We start from the raw sequence: 18,578 nt of genomic DNA, 5'->3' as shown, positions 1-18,578 counted from the left end.
CCTATAATCAAAACGTACGATAACATATTTAACGATCTCTCTTTACCATCCTTTCTAGCCTTATTTCTGCATACCAGCGGGGACCCAAAAGTAACCGGAATGAAGTTCTTGAGGGTGGGCCTCTCGTAGTACCAGCCTCCGCCGCTAGCACATCTTAACGGCAATCCTCTTAAGCCAGTTTGCCGACCGGCGATGTCTGCTATTGGCGACTCCAGCGAAATGGACGGCGCCTAGTGGCCGAAACGGAAAGCTGTGGCAGCAGGTTCGCTCATCAGACGTGTCTGGCGGATAACATATTCACTGCACCTGTCGGTCGAAAGACAAGACTGTGAGAGTAGGATAAAACACGCGTGATGACAATCGCCAATAGGTATGGCAGCATATTTTAATTTTCTTTCCGAGTCCGTCAAAATCATTCCTTGTTTGTTTCTTTTATTTTTTTTATTTTTGTTTTTGCTTTTTTAATGGCAACTTTAGTGGAAACTTTGCAATGATTCAAACAGCTTACACAGAAGATTCTCTGAAGATATCACAGCTATACGAGTAGTTTTCTTGCTTCAAAGTAGGTGAATCATTGATCGACGACCAACCTGGTTCATCGCGATAGTACATGTCTTCATAAGAGGTGTAAGAAAATATTAGAACGTTTTTAACATTTGTAATAATGATGTGGTAGAAAACACAAATGTCTTTTTTGTGCTTAACGAGACTATTATATTTAAGGACTGTTGGAACCATTTGAATATGATGGTTTTTACAATTCCATCTAAATTTCGCGAGTAAATACACAAGGAGAGAGTAATTGTGTTTTTTGTTAAAGACAATTGAGTTTTTTTTGTGCTGAAGCTAGTGCTCTTAAAGGTGGAAATTGTTATTCTGATGCTTTTTTTCGGTAGCCCGTTACAGGCCTCCTTATCAAAGTGTGAGGGGCTTTCCAAATAACAAAAATAAACCTTACCAACAGTAATCAACAGGAGTTCGTTTTGTCTCGGGGGGGGGGGGGGGGGGGGGGTATAAATATCAATGGACCAAAAAGGATAGATGACAAATATGTGACCTGTGACGTCCGGTCGAACAGCACCGAGGTCACGAAGAATGAAAGGGGCGAGGAGGAAAGCCGTGATGTTTCCCTGGTGAATGATCGAACAGAATATGGTTTGCCGGACTTCAAATGGCAATTCATATGGCGTGGAAGTGTCGCCTCACGCGTTCTGGAGCATCCTGTTTAGACACCTTTCAACCACACACTACATTTTCCTTCGAACCACTGCAATTATTATGTGAAGATTCGTGTTTATGCCTGTTGAACTGAAAGACATCGCCTTTGTGCCTTCCCACTTTTGTGAAACAATTCGTTAACGTCAGTTGCAAGGTAGGTTTAATTTCCGCGAACACTGAACAAGGCGCCTAGTTGTGCGCAGAAGCAAGAAACACTGCAACAATATACTGATTGCTGAATGCCAGCATAGACCGCAGTAGATAGTTATTTCCAGTAGAGAACCAAGGATAATTCAAATCGTATATTCACTGAAATAATGTTAAAAATTATAATGTAGTGCACCCATATTCACGATGTGTGTAAATTCTAATGTTTCTAATAAAACTGTAATTCTCAATCAAGTACTGAAACAAAATGCATTATATTGTGGTCATTAGTAACATAATATATATAAAATTCATATTAACAATACTCAGCATGTGAATGATAAATGTATATGCCTTCTTAAAACAATCTCACCGAATTCATTAACGTTGTTCCCAAACTTTCATCCACAGCTCTAGATAATGTAGTTTTAGGGTACATGCATGACTGTAACATCGAAAAGATTTGGAGCCAAACAAATGTATTTAACAAAACAAGAGAGTTGACCAAAAATGAACCTTTAATTCAAATCTGCAAAAATAGGGCAATACTCAGTTATACTTTCTCAATCTCGAACTTGGAAAATATGTTTTCAGAATATTGCACCCCGTTCTAATATACATAATACCCACAGCTTTATTAAGAACTCGTGTTTCACGTCAACGCACTGGAAGAGTGCTTTCCCCTTAGCACGCGGCTTCGTTGAGGGGAATCAGGTTAAGCATAATCGCGATGTCCATCTTGAGGTTGTCGCTTGACTGCAGTGACACTGTGCACGGTGAGAAGCGCACTCACCGCTGCTAGCTAAATTGGCAAAACACACCACGCACATGACAAATATAACGAACTACTTCCGAGTGCTGTCAGCGGTTGATAGAACTGAAATTATATATTACAGTATTTTAAGTTATAATCGAAAGTTCAGAAAATTTGCAGAACCCTACCTTATCAACCTAACCGTGTAGCGGGAGCTGTGCTCTTATATTTTAAGAAGTATAAGTGATATTGACTTCGGTCGCATTGTTCACGCAAATTCTTCAAAGTTTGGCAAAATATAGTATGGTGTGGCAGAGTAAGCCCTTAGCCGCAATTTAGTGCAAATGGCACAGCAATCACATCACAGCAGTCCATACGCATGATTGTGCCCATTGCATTGCATAAAAAATAAATTTACAAAATAAAATATGTACAGGCTCAACAGCCGCTGACCAAGTTGTACACCTGACATTGAAGATTGCTCGCACCTTGACTGTCTGAAAACTTCCATGTATTCATTCCTAAAAACCTGCTTATTTCCAGAAAATACTTGGTGCGAGCCATTTAGAGCAACGTAAGACGTTTTAACATTAATAAAAGGCCTGTTGAGCACCTCAACTAAGGCAGTTTTCACTACACCCTGAAGAGAAATTGCACAAATGTGATCCTTAAAGGGGCACTGACAGATCAGTCATTTTTTTCTTCCAAAATGATTGAAACCGATGGCAATCGAAGCGTGGGAACTCAAAATTTCTGAAGCAAAAATTATGTTATCGCACAATCTGCGCGAGTGGAGTCACGTCAAAGATGGAGACGTCCGGTTACTCGAGTTTCTATCCCGCCTCCGAACCGTCCCAAGCGGAAGTGTCGTGTTGTCACGCTTCCGCTGATCAACCGCGCTTCTCCGAGCGTGCCGCCTACAGCGTTGAACAGATGGCGCTTTACTTTCGAGTTTAAATATGCAGGTTAGTCCACGAAATGTGGACAAATTTGATACTGCGAAAACTACGTATCGCAAAAAAAAAAAAAGGCTTGTGTCGTTTCAATTCTAGGCCAAGGGCTATTAAGAAAAAATTTAAATGTTCGGGAGAATTACGTTGTTAATCACTTTCGCGTTAATATTGTTTTACATACTGAGTGTAAGTGCATATGGTTTCAATTGGAATCTTGCTGAACATCATTGAAAAACACCAAATCAACAAATTGCAGAGCGATACAAGGCACGCGCGGTATTTTTACGACTTTCTAAAAAGCCGCACAATTTCCATGGGTTTTTAAATTTCGGTTTGCAATCGGAGAGCTTCTCGACACCGACGGGACCACACCCCGTGGAGAAATAGTGCAACCAACCACTGTTGCGCTGTCCTCGCGCAACGCAGGAGAGGCTGGTTGCACCATTTCTTCATTTTTCATCTGAGTTATTTTTAGTTTCATCTGAGTAAAGCAACTTTCTTGTACGACTCACTGTACCTTTCCACGCGTAGCTCGAACGGTGACACGTTGTCACGAGAAAGGGAAGTCGGAGATTTTAGGTTTTTGTTTTGATTCAACCCTGAGATTCGAAAGTCACGTAAACAGGTTGCGTCACACGTTTCCGCGCAATTTAAGTGTCGCATCCTGCATTACTAGACAGTTTAGAAGCCCGTCCGCGTTACTTAGACTGCTCTGATGGTTCGTAATGTCTCAGCTATAGTACTTTTCAGCTGTCTGTAAGGCGTTTCCAAACTAGGTCCTTGAGTTAATAAATAGTTTAAAACAAATTTATTTCCATCTTAAAACATCGTTATCTAAAAGAAAAAAAAATAAAGATATACTCCGATGAATGTTTGAAGTTTATTCAGGAATCGTAATCATCCTTAGCCTGCACCGGCGTCGAGTGAAAGCGGATTTGCAGCTTTTCTTTTGAAGCACCTCCCTTCTTGATAAACTTTGGTCGTTTTCTGTCAGAAGTCATTCAGAGTTTTATATGTGCCCACAGGACTCCAGTCATTCCTTTATAAATCTGGGTATTTCAGCCAATTAGACTAAATATATATGTCAGCTGAGCTCTGAATTCTCTACTCTAACACACTTGTCATTTTGAGCTCAGGCTCCACTAGGTTTGAGCACATTGCCAGAAAAGTGCACATGTTGGAAGAGGGCTAAAAAGTACCTCCACTAAGTCAGCGCAATGGCAATTTGTTTCTTAATAGTTCAGAATGTGATTGCGTTCTTCCGGTCGCAGTTTTGTAATTTCTTTTTGCCTTGAAGCTTGAGCTGAAATCTGAATTTGTTAATATATAAGTGTCAGACATGTGGACAGCGTTGCTATTCTGTACTGTAGTTCTTGTGTGTGCTTGTTCGTCTGTGTTTTTTTGTGTTTGTGGGGATGTGTATTTTATTAAAATGTGGCAGCGCTAAGACACATAGCTTGTTTCTGGGTACTATATTAGGCACTGAATGCCTGATTGATTGATTTTAAGTACTGTTTTTGCTATTATTAACTTTCAATAAATTTCAACCGCCTTGAGAATGCTTGTGGCACACGCTACGTGATAAGATTTCAAATCGACTGAAACTTCCTGATAGAGACTGTAGTAGAGACCACAGTTATAACAGCTCAACTTTAAATGAAAGACCTCCTTTTGATATAAGCTTATTATAATCCTATTAAGAAACAATATCCTACAGTCTAAAATTGTGCCTCTCAGGATTTCTCCAATAAATATTTCGGGCAGACACAATGTCGTCGCAGAAGTCTGTCACGCAATACAATCATTTGAACATCAAGAAACCCGTGAAGTTTCTGTCTAATTTACATATCAACTGGCCGCATCAAAAGGTACGCTGCCAACCTAACATGCCGGCAATACCTTCCACACGCAACAAACTCATATGCTATTAGTATCTAATGGATAGGAGTTAACTTAATGAAAGGGGAGGGGAGGACTAGTATGAAAAAGCATATAAGCCTTGCAGTGGCAAGTATTTCACGCACAGAAGTTGAGTTGAGGTTTCCATCTTGTTCAGGAAGAATATACGCCGTTTCCGACGTGCTTCTCGAATCTTCGTGGATCAAGCTAGTTCTACTTGCTGTAGCAAACTCCGTCTATTTGTCGGAGGCGATATGCTACGACGGATCAGGTCAAAAAACAAATTCTTTTCTTCAGAACTGGACACGCCCTGGCCACGATGTCATTTTCGTCTGCTGCAGCGGATATTGGGACGCCCACGACATTGAATGGCAGAAAGGCCTAGAAGTGAAAGGGACACGGTGGTGCGGACACTGGACCGCATTAAGGACCCGGATTCAAGACAACGCTGTGTACGGACTTCGAACACTTCTTATCACCTACAGTCAAATGGGACCGCCAGAAGCCTGCATCGACCCGGTCCCCAAGCACTACAGGTTTTGGTATGCAGCAAAATGGCTGGTGTTCGGACACTTCGAGACATGCTTACATTCCCCGCACTCGTTTTCTGGTCAGCAGATGAAGCTTTGCCTTTGTGTTGTGTCGACTAATTTTCAGAAATCTGGAATAATGATTGCGGATACAGGTGCCAATCGATCCGGTATATCAGTGCAACCGGCAACCGATTATCTATTAGGATATGACCAAGGGGATAGTGTACCTCAAAGTTTTGGTTCGTTTTCGGGAAAGCCGGTAAAAATAGCCTGCAGGGCGCTGCCCGCTGTATCTAAAATCTTCACAGCTTGCGATGGGTACTTGGGAAAATTAATGCAACAGCTACTGGCGCGGTTCAATGCCACACTTGAGATAAGAGTGTTCTCGGCTCGGGATAGTGTGCCCGTGTACCTGGCCGAGGAAATCGATATTATTATGCTCCTTCATGTTTCTTCTGGCATACAGCTATTTATAGATTTTGATCTACCGATAGTAAGCCATATTGGAGCCATCACGTTTTACGTGAAGGCATCGGGCACTATTCCCGTCAATGTAAGGTACGTCCTCGAGGAATCAAAGCTCTCAATGTATCTATTGGTGCTATGTCTCGCACTTTGCTTCGCCACCCTCGTTACAACAGATTTAATAGATTCCACCGTGTCTGGAATAACCTTGGCAAATGACACCTTGCTTTTTCTCGTTGCAACGTTCTATTCGACGTCTTGCGACTTGCCTGCTTCTGCCCGTTGCGTCACAAGTCGGCGCTTGATTGTCCTGTCATGGGTTTTGGGCAGCTTCTCCCTTTCAGTGTACTTCAAAGGCCAACTGACATCGTGGCTGGTCGCCCGCATTCCAGAACCCATTGTCGACGATCTCATTAAGCTCGAAAAAGCTCTGGACGCCAATGCAATTCGAGCATGTATTACCAGGGACACACCGCGGAAATTGGCTGCTGACGATTCGGACAACACTGGAGTCATGAGGAAAGTGGAGATGTGCCTCAGTCTGCAGCCAGAACAGAGTACGTTACGCAACTGCTTTAAATGCGCTTCAAACAAAGGATGGCTGTGCTTCACGGTCAGACAGGTGCCCTGCTTTATGCGCACAGTCACTCCTAGAGTTACAGAGTCAAAGGATCCCCTGGTGGTAACCTATGCGGGAGTGCCTGTGCGGAAGCACTACCCTCTGAAAAAGGCATTTCGGTCGCTAGTTCAAAGAGTCCACGAGACCGATTTGTATCAAATGACCACCATAGACTGCCAGGTTACACAACCAAAAGAGGAGGTGCAGCCGACGTCGGAGTCGCTGAATATGCTTTCGGTTGCGCAGTTTCTCTTGCCGTGTTTTGGTGTGTCGTTTGCTGTGTTCCTCCTGGAAGTGCTCTTTGGACGCTATTTTGCTCGGCGTGCGGAGAGATTTACAGGAGTACATGTAGCTTAATGGGCTGTTCAAACAAAATACGAAGCCCGTGCACCGCAAAAACAACACACACACACACACAACAAAACTTTGTGCATATTTAAAATAACCTGAATGTTGCGGCCTGTTTATACCTTTTTAATGAGGACATCAAGCATGCAAACAGTACGGCTTTCTGCCTGAATATAGGTTGTTGTCCCCTCCTCTTTTTTGTTTTGTTTTTGGGAGGTTGGGGGGGGGGGGACTGGCAACTGCCTCAGAGGCCTAGACAACAACCAGCAGAGCGTGTGGGGGGCTACCGAAACCCACGTGATGAGCACCCTCGAAGCCTCTTTCCAAAGACGTCACCTTAAAATAACAGCGCCCCTGTTAAAAAAAAAGTAAAGTCCTCAAGTGCGTTGGAACCGGAGGAAAACGTCCACTTCGAGTACAGCAAGTGCTCTGTCTGCAGAAAACTTGCCCTGTTTGTGCAACCCTTAAGCACTTGTAAAAGCGACTATAACCGGCATATTTACAGATTTTGCAAATGTGTGAACGCTATGCTGTGTTTTTTGGACCAACTCCTTTCAGCGCTCATCTTGTGAATTACTACTTTTGTCCTTCTGTTTTTGCGCGCTGGTACCAGTTGTAATCTTGAACCAACTCACCTGCATTGCCACTTTGATTCATTCAGCCACGGGATGTTCTTTTTCTGCCATGCGAAAGCTACTTGTGGCTGTCTCACTTCGTAGAAAACCTTGCTTGTTGGAGCTCTAGTATGTAAAAGTATATTTTGACAATGCACAGATCTGTTTTACTTTGAAAGTGCTAAAACGATGAAGGTCTAAAAGGAACACAGAAAACAAAAAAAAAGCTTTTATTTTGTCTCTCGATACAATTTTGTTTCTTTCTTGGTGGTCGATTGAGCTTACGGCTCGAGCTCTGGGAGGAATGTTTCATACGCGCTTGAATATATTCATTTATTTTCTCTTAAGATACAATTTTTCGCGAACCTATCCCTTCTTTTTTACACATTTCTATGATTGGCTGACGCTAGAAGCTCTTAAACTTCACTACATAGTACCATTGTTTTATTTTTTATGAGCAAGAGAGGGTGAAGTCAATCTTAAAAAAAAGGACTGATCCTACAGATAAACTCGGTATATCCAGAATGTGTTTTCACGGCAGTATTCAAGCTTGTAGTGGACATCACTTTTTTGTTTTGTTATAGTGTGTAATTACGAACATGTGTATGTAATGGCAGGAACTTCTTGATTTTTTTTTCTCGTTGACTGCAGTCTTTTCCTTGTAACCGTCAAATTAGTTTTACTAAAGTGACAACTTAAACGCGTTGCGCCCCTGCCGTCGGTCTGTTTTGATCACTTCGCCACTCTCCCCTTCGACGAAGTGGTAGAATGCTGAGCTCGCAATCGTTGGGTCGTGGGTGAGATTCCTTAAGGGGCGTGCTTTCTGCTTTGTTAATTTTTTTAGGTTAACCCTATTTTGTGTCGATTTCCAATTGAAGATCGCTTCGAAACGCGTTCGGTGGCAATGCGTCACACGTTTCTAAAATATTGCACCTCTTAAAAACATTCTGTGCAAGACATAAAAATCATTTTGTCTATATGTCAGAGGCTACGTGACGCAGTGTCATTGTATTAAAAGCAATGAAAGTGGGCTAGCTTTGCTTGAATGGAACGGAGCAAATATTTTTTTTCGGATAGAGGTTGACCCTTTCATGCCCAGTACTGCACTAGAGCAACAACTAGACAAATATTTATTTTCTCCCCTGCCACGTAAGCCTCAATAAATTAATCGCCCTATGTCCTTAAGAGCTTGGATACCTTCACTTAGCAAGGATCAAAATGCACCTTAAAACAGGTCGATCGTCCGTTAATAATAAAAGCTAACAGTGAACATGATATATCACGGCGTGCACACCTGGCCTGAAAACTGCGAGAAGAAAGACGGGCTAAAATATTACAGCTTCGCTTATACATTTCTCTACTGCGCAATTTTCTAATGTGCCTTGGCCTTCTCTCAATTCGTAACTGGTTTCATAGCTTGACGCGACGCGGATCCGTAATTGCCCAATGTTGTTCCGGAGCAACATTTCAACACATGCTTATGAAAAAGGGTACTATTTGGGAGACCAGATTTCTATTATTTTGTGTGTTCTAAAATGTTGTCAGGATTTGTATGTCTTTAGGATATCAAGTAAAGCTTCGGATAATAAATCGTTAAAAGAAAAATACACATACGTATCATCGTTACCAGTGCAGAACGTTATTAGCGGTTGCATTCACAATGTATGAAGCTAAGACAACTTTGCCCCAACTTGGCAGTCCTAGGGCCCCTAACATGGTCCTGGTAAGTTTTGGCTCCATGGCGTTAGTTAGTGCCAAGATACTTTTATTTAACGTTTCTCCTCTTTTTTTCATCTGGTTCGCCGCATAATTGCCGAAGTGCAAGACATGTGCGGAAGATGCCACATATCAGCCGAACAACCAGCAGTGAATAATAATACTGGCATCTGTTTTGCAAATGGTAGTCAAAACGTTCAATATTTCTTTAAGCGCAAAGAAGCCACGAATTGTGTTCAAGACGGAATTAAAGTACGAACATTCCTGTTTACAAGGATCTTTTGTAGAGGGCGCCAACTCGCTCTTGAGCATACAAAATGAGCCGGGTTTCCGGGTTAAGCATTTGCTCCCGATTTCAAGTCATCGTTTTTCATCATTTATCCAAGTATCCATGTAGTCTCTATCAGTATCCAAATAGCCACTATCAGAAGCATAATATGGGAGCAGCACATACCCCTTGAAAGATGAATTAGTACAAGACCGCTGACCTAGAAGCTCTCAACGTCCACCCCTCATGCGACTTTTCTTGAACTCGACGGATTTTACACTACTAAAAAAAATTGCTGCTGCCGCCACGCAGACTCTCGAAATGCTTGGGATTGCCTGGAGCTGAGCTGGTTGGTTATTCTCGCTTGTGAGATCTGCAAGCTGAACGAAGGAAGAAATATACAAGGTAGAGAGATACAAGGAACGTACACATGCACTTTACACGACTAACAACTATTTACTCAGAGGCTCGAAGAAGCTTAGCATTTCGCGCAGCAGTTCACAATCGTGGTGAAAGCAGCCTCTCAGAACTATTCCGCAGGGGGAACATTCCCCAAACCCCCTTCTCCTGATACAAGCAAGTTAGGTGACTTTGAGAGTGCGTGAAGGACGGTTGCCGCACAAGGTTGGCTGGTTGCAGAGAGCGACGGCGTGACGTAAACATAGCAACCGATATGCAGTGAGGGTACTTCGGCCGCCTGGGGGCCCCGCGAGGCGGTGTGTAAGGGTGGCCCGAGGTGGGTCATTGTTTTGTTATGAGCTGTACGCAGATTGGCGCCCCGAGGTGGCGAGAACGGGAGGGGGCGGATGCTCGGGAAAGGGGGAGGAGGGGGGGGGGGAGTTAACACGCACCCAGTAAAACGCCCGCCGTCCTCCACTGCGCGGTGCCGAGACTGGCGCAGGGGGACGTCGCCGGGGATTTCCGGTTGCTAGGGGTTACGTCACGGCGTCGCTCCCTCTAACCAGCCAATCCAGTGTGGCCTTTGTTGCCATGCGTACTTTCGCCAAGCATCTCAAAATATGCACCCTGCCACCATCTGGCGGCACACTCATAAGGTGTTTCATTATCAATTACCACAGCCAGTGGGGCTGTGGCACCATCCCGTGTCGACGTTGCGAACTTTATATACCTGTGCTCCAAACCAGCCCAAGGTCAGCGCATGTAGTACCGGGAAATCGATGCATTTAAAAAGTTTGAAATTCGAACAGATTCATACCGGCGCCCGTTAAACCATACATATAACCGGTTCCAAACTTCGTTTATCGGTATAGCTAAACGGCGCAACGCCTTGATCAAACTGCTCACTGGTTTGGTGAAACTGCTCACCGGCCTACTCAAACTGTTCACAGGTTTGTGTGTAGCGTTGTGCGTACCTGTTCGCACCGCATAGCGGCGTGGCGGACCGGTTTGACAGTGCTCCTCCGTTTGGTCAAACTACTCGTTTGCTTAGTCAATCTTTTTACTGGTTTGAGCCTAGCGGTACGCGGAATTGTTGACACCGCATTGCGGCGTTGCGGTGGGGTTGGAAAACTGCTCACCGGTTCGGTATATCCCTGAGCACCTTCATCAAAGTGCAACTGATGCGCTCTGCGTACCAACCCCTACCAGACTCCCGGGAAACTCCTACATGACATCTGTTTTCCCTTGTCGTCGCTATCCACGGTTTCTTCTTATGATTAACCGCTACGAGCCATCCCAGCCAATCCAGCCCGCTAAACGTCTCACGTGACTAAGCGTCGCTGTGTCCTTCCCGTGGGCCATGCGTGACACTCGCACGGTTTTGTATGAGCTCCGATATCTTGTATCGCCCAATGCAGTCTTTCGTAAGCTAAAATGGAATGCGTTGCTTTTTATTGGACGTCACAAAAAATATTCTTCAGGAGCTTTTTCACTTGCTTGTGTAGATGCGCCTACGTTGGAGAGTTACGGAGAGCGGGAGCAGCAAGCATTCAAACCCGCCACAGCGGTTAACCTGATCTGTTGCGGTGTGACGGCAGCGCGCTCGTCCTCCTCGGCTACCTCCGTCGTATCCCATTCAAACCTCTACAATTCAAGCGAAAACAGCGCCACTCCTCTTTGTGGTAAAATAGTTAATAAAATAAAACTTGTGCATGTAGCACATGTTAAGATTAACATAAGATTCATTTGAACATTTTGGTATGTATTTTGCTTATACCCACTCGCCATGTTCAAAAGGGTGGGCAGTGTACTGCATTCCAATAATTGTTTTACTCTAAAGTATTTGAGAAAGAAAGTACCACAGGCTCGCTATTTGCGTGTGCTGAGTCAACCCATTTCAGTCACTGCTCACTGGCGTAGCGTAGTTGTTGCCTCGGTACCCGGGTGGCCGTTCAACGAGGATGCCGTATCAAAATGAGTACCCATATCAAACGAATGCCGGTATCAAACGGGTACCAGTATTAAACGGGTACCCCTGACAATCATGTACCATTAACAAACGAGTACATGCAACAAACTGGTACCCTCATCAAACGGTTACCTGTAAAAACATGTACCCGTATCCCATAACACCATATGGCCTTAAAAGCACGAGCAAAGAAAAGATGTTTAAACTGATAGATAGAAAAAGTTCCTCATAAAATAAATTTACAAAGCCAACCAAAATGTTCATAAAATATTGAAGGAGCGAAACGAATATGCAGTTGGCGCTCGCGGTAGCCCCCAAGAACTTGGCCGCTATGGTCACGTGGAACAGTCTTGAGCTCTTTCGGGAGCTTCATCTGGGCGCTAAAAGTTACTCAATAATTTTCGCTTTTAGTGTAACAAAAATGAAAGATTAATAAGCTACTGTTAGAGACCATAGGAAACTCCCGAAAGAGCGCAAGCACAACAATATAGAGCTTTGCGCCGGTCCGAAATGGACGGCGGCATCGGCGGCGGCGTTGAGAAGCGTGCTCACGCGACGGCGCCCCACGCTTAACGTGCGGCGGCGGCGTGGGGAGGTTCTGGAGACTTCAGCGGAGGCACCGCACGGCTACGGTGTCACTTTCGGCGGCGGCGGCGCACAGATCTACCACGCTGAAGCGGCTCCCGCGGACTCCAACTATACATCCGTTGCGCTCCGTAATTATAGCTCTAAATATTTGTTTTTGTTGTAAGTACTATTTATGGCATCCTTCTCCCATCCAAGTTGTAAAAAAAAATATGTCACTCCTGTGGAAATGTCTTTTAACGCGTGGATCATTTGCCACCTGTTCGAATTTAAAACAGCTTTCTTAGGAGTGTAATCAGGTTCATCAACGCTTCACGGTAGTCTCTGGAGTAAAAGGTACCTACTGCAGGTGATTCTTCAATTCACACCTAGAGAAAGGTTTTTCATGGACGGTCGCTGCTGAAGGAATAAAGGGTAGACGGCAGACTTCTAAGTAGTTCAACTACTCTACTCAAGTTACTGTAGTTTAACTATTTTTCTGAGTAGTTTACTAATTTTCAATTACATTTTTAATTTTGTAATTAGTAGTCTACTTCAATTACGTTGGCTGAGTAACTTCTACTAAAATTACAAATTACTTCCGAATTTTTGTGGTTCTTTTGTCTATCAACAAACATTGCTGCACAAAAGAGATAAGATGTTGGAAGATCGGCTGATATTTGCAAAGAGGGGAAGCATGTGGCGTTGGAAGAGAGGGGGGGGGGGGGAAGAAAATGTTTGGAGAGTCCGAAACGCCCCAAACATTTTCACATGCTTCACATGGTTCTACGACCTGTAAGTGTTTATATTTTCTGTCGTATTTTACGTTTTATTGCACAGACTGCTTTGATATGTAGCAGTATTAGGCTATTTGGAGCGTAGCAGGTTTTGTGAATTCAATTGGACGTGAATTTGTTTCAAGCTGATTGTTTCTTATGCCTATCAATATTTCACATCGTGTTACTTTGATCAGCACTGGATGTGAGCTAGGACTGTTGCAATACGTCTTTTTACGCCCAAGGAGGGGAGAATGGAGTAGGGTTAAAGACCCATGAAAACTCGGTTTCAAAAGATGGAGACCTTGTTCTGGTGCCTAGTCATTCACTGTTTCCATCTCTTCACTTGATACAAGGGTATGTGACCTGTTCAGCTCCCTAAAATGTCACCAAATTTCACAAAATAGTCTTGAGATACCCTTTCAGCCTCTGGAGGTCCAAGGGAATTACAACGGAACAATTGAAGCCATTTTAAGAATTACTCTTTGCATCAAATCCTGCTACCCATGGGACATTCTTGTGTGAATCTGATGCTATTGATAGCTTCTCTATGCTAGTGATATACTCTAGCTACAGTCTAGTTGTGTCATCTTTATTTCGGTCCCATCAATTTCCAGCTGGTGATGTCATCACTGTGTAATGATGAAGTTCTAAAGGCCACAAATTACAGGCAGATCCAGACAAGATCCAGGACACTGAGCACCACAAGTGCAATGCTACTGCCTCTCTCGAGCAGCGAAGTATACACACACACCCCCAACATTCACCTAACATGCACCCAGGCTGAGTCCCTAAGCATTTTCTAGTCAAAGTACACAAATGTATGCTATACACCTCTCGGGAGGCCTATCCCGGAATCAGGAACACGTTCCTAGGTTGAGAATCAATGATGAACCCCTGGTCTCAATCCTGGCAGTATTACAGCAGTGGAAGGCGGGCACCGCAAGATGACTGTTCTGCTACGGCTCACTCTCAAGTCAGCCAAGCGAGATTTCAGGAAACCGAAAATAGGACGTCGCGACAAAACCAATATTTTGTCCCCTCTGCTGGCTCTCTTTGTTGGAACTTGTAGAATGAGCCCCACCGAGATCGAGAAAATCTCCACCAGTACATGGCGGCTCCTATGACGCACTTTGTTAGGCCTTCATCCCAGCCGCCATTCTCCAGCAGTTATTCTAGACACAGTCTTCAGAATGTAGGCAAAATAGCATGCACAAGCTACGTCACAGTTACATGTGCAGTTCAGTTTCTCGCATCTGAGAAATATGTCGCGAGACATTCACCACATATGTTGATGAACAGCAGGGTTGCAGGCAATAATATGCTAAGAAACCACACTTGATCACGGAGATGCTTGCTTCCCAGATGTCGATTGCGTAGCACTCTATGGTGAAGCCCTATCCTGCCCATCAACCCGGCCTTTGGCACGTCCCTTCTACTGTGTAGCATTGCAGATGCTTGAAGTACTGTGCATTACCTGCGTGATGTGAAAAAAAGACCAAGCAGTCAACCTAATCCACACTTGAACCAATGTGCTAAAAAAAATTCAAACACGGATATAAAAAAAACGTGGTGCATGCAAGACAGATTGTAGGTCGCTATGCTTTTTAGGGGCGCGTCCTGATCCATCCTTTGAGTGGGGGACTCTTCCTATTAGAGGGCCCCTTAAAAGAAAAAAAACATGTTATTTTTTTTTAAATCTAATTAAGACACTTATGTCAAAAAAAGAAAAATACTTTTACGCGAACACAAAAATTAGAGCAATATTGACGGCTCAAGACGTGATTTAGTCGGCAGTCACGTCCTTACCACTTGTTTTCTCTGTCGACATTTCAGACGCGCGGAGGAGAGGTGGATCGGCATCGCCTTCACGACTAGAATGGTCATTCCGCAATGACCCGTGACGTCACAAAATTCGCACGAACAATTTACAATAAATATCTGGCCGCCAATATTTGTCTAAATTTATTTTTCGCGTAAAATTTATTTTTTATTGCGTGTGTCCCAACATGACTGTTGGCAATTTTTTTTTTTTTTCTTTTCAGGGGTTTTCGTATGTTAGCCACAAAGTTACTTCCCAACCTGCAAGTTATCCCTTGAAGTCCTGCTAGATGCTACCTGAGGAAGAGAGTTGAAGATGGGAAATTTGTATCGAGATGTGCAAGAATGCCTTCCAAGGGGAAAGGCATCGATGTGTGTGTTCCGCCAAAGTGCTTACCCTGCTACATTTCACCAAAAGGTGATGAACTTATGCTTACATTGCACAAAAAGTTAATATCGCTTTATTACTACCGAAACTAATAGTTCCGGCGTCGCTGTACTGCCAGGCTGTTCCTGTAACATTGTGCGAATCTTTCAGAACTTCTAGTTATCACTTAGAATAACGTGCGATATGGTTCGATTTTCACACCGAACATGACTCAGTACTCGGATGTTTCGTGATATCTATAATTTTTCGTTGGACGTTCGGCCAGTCTAATTACCTCCGCTGAGGGCGGTCCTCCCACCACCCGCTGGTGCACTGCCGCGAAGCTACGCCCATAGTAGCTTCGCGGATGGATGCTGACGAGCAAAGATGATCCATCAAAACGTTTGCACACTTTAAACAATGCAACAAATCTGACTGACTAATGAGATTTAGCGGAGTATGAAGGGAAATAGTTCCATCTTTTTGGTTTTGTCTAAGACAGGTAGAGTTGCCATATATTTCACTATATTTTATTTTCGCTCCATTAAATATTGTAACATTTTGATGCATGTATAGTGGGGCTTGCTGCATTTACCTGGGTATTCACATTCTCTTACTTCAGACATAATCATACCATTGTATCTGCATGTGAATAACTTTATTGGAATGTTGAGAACACATTTTGTTTTTCTAGCAGAAGCAGGTGGTGTCTCTAGAAAACAGCTGGGCCGGGCAAAAGGTAATACGAGAGATTGTGGGATGCCTGTTCTCAAACCAAGTGCAGGAGCGCTTCTCCCTCCTGGGCTACCAGGAAAGTCAAGGTTCAAGGACGCCATGATGTACAAGGTTGTCATCGGCAATGAATATTCATTACTAGCTATGGAATTTATGGTATCTCTATTGGAGCTCAATAGGAAACAAAAACTGAAATATGCTGACAATTGAAGGGAAGCTTAAACACCTCTTAAAAAAAAAAAAAAAAAACGAGTTAGAGGTAAATTCTGGCGTGGTGCTGTCCTGTGAATCTGGATATCGCTTTCGTTTTCCCCGAAGTTGTAACTAGCCGCGACAAACACGAAAAACCCCCTACCAGTCGGGACGTCGTACTAGGACCTTTGGGCCTCTAAGCGCGTGTCCCTCGTGTGGGCAGCGCTTGCAATTGCAAGCTTGCCAGCTGTATTTTTCTACACTGACGCCAATTGTGACGTCTCTTTCTGACCTTTCTTAAAAAAGTAGCAAGAGTTCACGTGCGACGACGACAAAAATATTCCCTGGAGAAGGGGAACAAGAGGGACAAAGGACAAACACAAATCTCCAAACAGAGCTAGGTGACTGGTGCGCGACCGAAAAAAATCCTCCTAGTCCGGGTTTGGAACCCGGGACTTCTCCATTACAGGTGGATTTTTGTCTCCCGGGTTCGATACCCGGACCAGGCGGATTTTTTCGGTCGCTCACCAGTCACCTAGCTGTGTTTGAAGATTTGTGCTTGTCCTTTTTCCCTCTTGTTCCCCTTCTCCAGGGATTACTTTCGTCATTCATGTCCAGCTCGCTTGTATCTTTGCATGTAATTGCATTATAATTAGTTCACGTGCATAGGTTTGACGGGAGCTGAGGATGCTCGAGAGCAGGGATTCCGAAAACTCCTAGTATGGCGTCATGCCCCGGAAAGGAGGGGCTTTAGCTGTACTTTAAGAATTAATTTCTGCAGCCTCCGAGCACCGAATTGAAAACTAAACTCTAGATTCGTGATCCTGGACGCCAAATAAAGACGTTTTTGGTGTTCTTCCTCAATTAGAGTACAGCTTCAGTTTCCCTTTAAGTCTTGCAGAGGGCGAAATTTAAGTTGTCAGTTCCTGTCGTGTTTTCTTCCCTTTAACATCGCCTTGCATTATCTATTATAAATAACTCCAGTGTTAGCATTCTCGGAACCTTCATACTAAAAAGCAGCGTTTTGAAGTAACTGTAAAAAAAGATTTTGTCGGTCTTGTCTTGTTTACTGTTAGTTTCCAAATTGTAGACCTAATGAAGCCCATTAAGAGGCCTTGGTCTGTAGACTGACAGTTGGGAAGGTTGTGCTCTCTTTTGAGCCACTCATCGCTGCGCCCCGCCCCCTCTCGCTCCCCGCCCCCCCCCCCCCCCCCCCTCGCTCCCCATTTCAGATTAATAGGACGTTACATGAAATAGCCATATGCCTCCAAACCAAAAAACAAAATCTCCGCCTCTGCGGTGCTTTCTTTCTGTTACCTTTGAATTGCAGTCCAGGTGCGGGACTTACATCCAAAGAAAACGCTCGCAAACTGCAGACTGTGAACAGCACCTTGTGTGTAGCTTGTATGCAAGATATTGGCTTCCCCTATCCATCGACTAATGTGTTATCTGACAAATTTCTTTACAGGTGCATACAAAGTCGCACTCAAGGGTGCAGCGTGGACGCAATGGAGAGGCGGCTGGCGCGCAGGGGCAATAGAGTTTAAGAGACGGACACCCCGCTGGTGGTTCCAACCGTCTTTGACGATCAGGGACACTCTGGCTGAGGAGCTAGCTGCTATGGATCCACGAGTCACAATAAAGAACGTCACGGTAAAAACATTTTGTATGTTTCCTTCTTGTACTATCCACACTATGCATCTGGTTGACAGACGAATGGGACATGTCGTTTCAGCAAGTGTACAATAATTGCCATGAGTATAGTGTATACATGCCGAAAGTCAATTGTTCACACAGAATTGCTTCTTAAAATTGCACAAATACTAAGCTGGTTTGTTTCGGTTCAAGTCCAAGAAACGTATTAAAACGGCCAGCACCTATAAAAGTTATGAAAACCAATGATTTAGTTCGGAATGAGAAATTTAGAATTTCCACATTTAAGTGAATTTGATCAACTGAGTAGCTAGCTCTTCAAAATTTTAATGCAGTCGGATGTTATACCTGGGCTTTAAAGCCTGACGCAGCTAGCATTCTAGTGGTTCTATGCTTGGTACACTGAATGAAAAATAAGCTGGCGCTGATCCGCAAATACGCTGGGACTGATCTGCTATTACGCTGGAACTAATCTGCAATTGGACTGGCTCTGACACGGAAGTACGCTGGCACACTGATTGTCTCCTACTGTACCACCGGTTCCATGCCGGGGATCTGGGTCGGGAGC

This window comes from Ixodes scapularis, unplaced genomic scaffold (genome assembly GCF_016920785.2).
Source record: "Ixodes scapularis isolate PalLabHiFi unplaced genomic scaffold, ASM1692078v2 PGA_scaffold6__148_contigs__length_123643588, whole genome shotgun sequence".
NCBI classification, from domain to species: Eukaryota; Metazoa; Arthropoda; class Arachnida; order Ixodida; family Ixodidae; genus Ixodes; species Ixodes scapularis.
The sequence above is the reverse complement of the archived record's forward strand: the minus strand, read 5'-3'. Positions refer to the sequence as shown.